General features: G+C 43.9%; 1 pseudogene; it reads left to right on the forward strand.

Moving 5' to 3' along the window:
* Positions 1-218: 218 nt before the first annotated feature.
* On the forward strand, positions 219-1,224 carry LOC147437401 (germin-like protein 1-1 pseudogene; annotated as a pseudogene).
* The last annotated feature ends 4,036 nt before the right edge of the window (positions 1,225-5,260 follow it).

The raw sequence follows: 5,260 nt of genomic DNA on the forward strand, positions 1-5,260 counted from the left end.
ATCAAATGAAGATTTCGTTAAAAATGAAGGCCAAAAAGTTTCACACCTTTAACTTCAGTAGGAAACTGAAACGGAATTTCAGGGCCGGCTGCGGATTGGCACAGTACCATAACTCGTTAACGCCTTCCGGCAACGCGCTCTGCAAAACCTATAAAGGGCTCCATGGCCAGCAACCTGATCGTTCATCTCTCTCTCTCTCTCTCTCTCTCTCTCTCTCTCTGTGCTAGAGCTAATTTAGATCGTCTCTAGTGATACTTAGCCTTAATTAATTAAGCTAATTTAGATCGTCTCTAGTGATACTTAGCCTTAATTAATTATAAGTCTTGCCAGCTGCTTCACGAGCTGTGGCCGCTATATTCACGATGACGAGGACAGTCGACCTCAGCTTCCTGATCTTTCTCATTTTGGCTGTGGCTAGTTCTAGGCCCGCCCACGCCGCTGATGAGGACCCTCTTCAGGACTTCTGCATCGCCCTCAGCGCCTCCGAGCGCCAGAAGCTCTTCGGTTCCATCGATTTCTCCTTCAATGGCGTGCCCTGCAAGGCTGCCGCCAACGTGCAATCCTCCGACTTCGTCTCACAGCAGCTCCGCGCCCCCGGAAACTTCACAGGCAAACTCGGCTCGGCTGTCAACCTTGCCAACGCAGCCACGTTCGGAGCGCTCAACACACAAGGCCTCTCCATCGCCCGCGTCGACTTCAGGCCCGGCGGCATCAACCCCCCTCATATCCACCCACGCGCCACCGAGGTCCTCTACCTCGCACAAGGCACCCTGCTAGTGGGTTTCATCTCCACCGCGCCTGCAAACAAGCTCTTCTACCAAACCATCTACGCAGGCGACATCTTCATGTTCCCGCGTGGCCTCGTGCACTTCCAGCTCAACCCTGATAAGTCGAAACCAGCCCTCGCCATCGCCGCTCTTAATGGCCAGAACTCTGGAGCATCCCAACTCGCTGTGACCCTGTTTGCCGCCAACCCTCCCCTTCCTGAAGATGTCCTGGAGGCCACCCTTGGCATCAGCGATGACAATGTGGAGAACCTTATCGCCAGCGTCCGCGGCAAACTCACGGCCTAGGCAGTAAGTTAGCCTACAAAGAAAAGTTAGGCTCGGCTAGGGATTCAATTGTATCTTAAGCTTGATGCCCTAGATTTAGAAAACATACCCATGTTAGCCATGCTTTATCTCTCCCCTGTACCAATCACTCTGAATTTATTTCATTTTTCAATCGAATAAATTGGCCAGTTTTATCCAGCAATGTTACTTTAGCTTAAAATGACTTGCAAGAGAGCAATATCTATTATATATAAATAAATAAAGTTCTCTCTCTCTCTCTCTCTCTCTCTCTCTCTCTCTCTCTCTAGTTTATAAACCCACAATCAGTCCACATCCAAGCATAGGCCTCCTTGTCGCTTCCCTTGCAAATGTTGGTTACATTGATATGACTCATTTCTACACATGAATGCAATCGTGCTCAAGCTGACATAGTGCATTGTGCTGGGCTTGGAATCTAGTTAAATATACCTCTCCTTGTTGTTGTTCATGTCCTTCCCAATGCATTTGGAAGCCCCTGCCACTACAAGGGATCACTTGGTTACCGACTGCATTTTTTCGACGTCGTTGGCGGGCGTCAGAATAAGCGTTGATCAAGATGGAGGGAGACATTGCTCAATTCAAAATTCAAAATTTAATTTTCGTGACGTTGTTAGGTACATTTTTGACACCCCATTTTTTTATAAATTTGTACTTATGGACATGACGCCTGATGTCAAAAGGGTCTGTGGCTTTCTTTTTGTGGATTTTTTAGCCTCCTTTAGCAAGCACATGTACATGCACGGCAAGTCACTAGCATAGTGCCGATTGTCGGGTCAATGTAAGTGCCCGTATGTGAGTTGTTTTAAGTGAGACTTGTATATAACTAAAACTTATGTAAAAACTTTAAAAAGTCCAAAAATCTGCATTTTTTAGCTCGTTGTGTCTCTTTGATGCTTTTGATGCAAGTTTTTGTCCTCGCTTTGCCTTCTCTACATGTAGTTGTATGGGGACAACTCTCTCTTCGTGTCAAGTTTGCTAATAGTGGCGTATAGAATCAATTTTGATCATCTTCAACTTTTTCGCCATTCATTTTTCAAGACTCCTTTCAAGTGTTAAAGTGCCCCAATTGATAAGACGGTAGAGGACCCAACGGATGTATGCCACTCCATTGAAGGACTGCACAGGGTAATGGTCAAAGTGTAGATGCCTTTGTCAAGGAGTTCAATGCTTTATGGAGAAGATGGTGTGTTGCTTTGCGTAGTGTTGTTCCTCCTCTTATTCTTAAGAAGGGTATGTTTATGCAAAATTTGAGTACTGATTTGAGATCAAAGGTTGAGCTTAAAAGACCACTGACATTTGAGGATGCAGTAAGGATTGCAAAGCAGAAGGAATGGAAGTTAGAGAGAGTGAGGCAGTTTGGCTTGCAAGAAGATGTGAAGCCAAATGTATCTTATGTTTTAGACATAAATATGGACAAGGTATGCAATAAAGACTTCTATGTTTCTCATTCTCTTGAGCATGTGAAAGAAGAATTCCATATGCATAATGCGATCAAGGGGTGTATGCATGGTTATGTGGACTAAATACCTATGTCTCGGACATTGGTGGTGGAAAGGTAGCTCCTTGCATATCAAAGCAAGAGCCAAAAAATAAAGAAATAAAACTTAAAAGTTTTAAAGCATGGACATTTATGATTAAAAAAATCCCACGATATTTGGTAGTGTCATAATTCTCTCCACGCCCCTGCATCAACACTTTCAAACAAAATTCGTCGGATCTCTCTCTCTCTCTCATTTTCTCTCTCTACATGCACATAAACCAAGCACAGAGGAGTGAACATTGGTAGTCTTGCAGGAACATTTGCACAAAAGATTCTTTATGAGGCAGACACAGAAGGGGAGTTTTGCATGAGGTAGTCTTGTAGGAGCATTTGCACATAAGCTTCTTTTCAAGACAAACACAGAAGGGGAGTTTTGCATGAGGTTTTGGAGAGAAGGCGTTTTGCCTTTGCTTTCCAATTGGCTAGCAGCCATATCATCTTTTCGAGCTAAGCATAGAGGGTGTTGGTAGTGAAGCAAGAGGTTTCACTTAGAAGGAGTTTACTTATGTTCAAGAAACAACTATAGATACAACTACAACTACAACTACAATTACAACTTGTACATTACAGGAGGAGTGCTTAGCGTACACTCTTTGCCACATATCAAGGAGGTCATGGTGGGAAGACAACCATGTGTTGACCTTACAAGTGGTAGGACTTTCACTTTGGACTACATCGCACCCACATCAAGCGGAGCAGCCCCAAGCATTAGATCAACATCGGTTGCAACATCGTTGGATAATGGGTTTATTGGAGAAAGAAACATGAATATATGTATGGAAAGAGCATTGATTGGGGCATCCACAAGTTTTGGAGCAGGGACAATAGATGGAGCAGCATGTATTGAAGCTCCCTTAGGTTTTGGAGCATGTGCAAACCATGCCAACGGCAATTTCATTTGTGAGTGTGGAAAATGTAGAAGGCTTGCTTCCAGATGTTATGAATCTCGTAGAAAGAGAGAGTATCATCACAAGCTCAAGGAAAGTCAGGACCAACATCCATCTCATCCAATTATTGCAAAATGCCAAGCGATTGCAAAGCGCATTGTCACACTACAAGAGGTTGTGTGGTCTTGTGACGTTGTTAGCGACGGAAATACATTGGGTTTTTATAACCCCCCGCATCGCTAACAGCGTCGATACGAGAACGTTGCTAGAACAGTTGCTACATGTGTCGCTATAAATGTCCCTATATAGCGACACCTATAGCGACGTTTGCAGTCCATCTATAGCGACGTTTATAGCGACGCAGCAGAGCCTTATATAGAGACTTTCATAGCGACGCTCGAGAGGAAATTTTTTTGGTGGAAAAGCAGTCACCCATCAACCATATTGAATGTTTCATTAATTGATTCACCTTTGAAAAAAAGTGCAAAGGTAGATATAGACCCAAAATAGTCACCCACAAGACAATATAACCATTAACTCCATCATCCATAGTACGTATTGTTTGCAAAATAAAGATACAAAACTGACAAGAGTGAATTGATGAAAGTAAATCAATGACAATTGTACACATCATAGGCAAAATCACTTGATCGTTAAACTTTGCAAATGTAATAGTTACAACACCATTGTCATTATTGAAAAAATATACATGGTTGTCAAAAAGACGTATAAAAGTCGTCTCATGATACATAAGCTATGACAAAAAGAAACTAATGCTATCTAGATATGGATAGACTGACGTCGTCTAATCAGACGTCTCATTGCGTCCAAGAGATGTATCTGTCGGATTCTGCAAAAAAAAAACAATAAGACAGTTTTTTGTAAGTATAAACATATAGCGATGTTTATAAAACAATACAACAAATAGAAAAGAGTAAACCCTAATACTAACCATGCCGCCGCGAGAACTCAGAATGTCCATCAGGGCATTTAAGCCCGTCCTGCCTACGTACTCGCGCTCGTATGGTGTGGGATCACGTCCTGTCATCGACCATTGTCAAAACATACAAAGAATCCATTATGTTAGAATTTAAAAACCCATAAACCCTAAACTATCAAACATAAAGAGCAATGCAAAAACACTTACAAAATTGGCCTCAAATGATGCCCACCCACCACTCCCCAAGTGGTGCGAGCTCCCTGCCTCTACTCGCGCTCCGGCTGCCTCCTTTTGTTGCTTCCACTTGTCGGGATTCTCGTGCACTGCTTTCTTCGCATTCTTACAATCTTCTTTGGCCAACCAATCTGGTCTGTTCCACCCATGCTTGATTGCTTTTTGCACTTCGGAACGCTTGTGCTTGCAGTATTCGCGCATTCGAACCTTCATCACGTCTTCATTGAAGCGCTCATCTTGTGTTGGAACGGAAAACTCGTCATGAAGCATGCTGATGACTCTCTCTTTTAAATCATTCGGTAATTCACTCCAGGTGTTTAGTATGTTGTGTCTAAACACCTGAGAGCAACGACCGCGCATGCGCGAAATCACCTTCTTGCCTTCATCGTCCAAGATGATGCGCCCCTGAAGTCGACGGAGTAAGGCAAGCCCTCTCGCCACTCACGCATGAACCTGGGTGTCTCGACAAGGGTCTCTAGCGGCGTGTCGATGGGGGTATGGATGTCAGGTGTCTCCGCTGGAGCCTGAGCCCCGAAGCGAGGAGTGTCCACTGGAGTGACTGCTGGAG

Source organism: Adiantum capillus-veneris, chromosome 17 (genome assembly GCF_014529385.1).
Source record: "Adiantum capillus-veneris isolate H3 chromosome 17, ASM1452938v2, whole genome shotgun sequence".
In the NCBI taxonomy this organism is placed as follows: Eukaryota; Viridiplantae; Streptophyta; class Polypodiopsida; order Polypodiales; family Pteridaceae; genus Adiantum; species Adiantum capillus-veneris.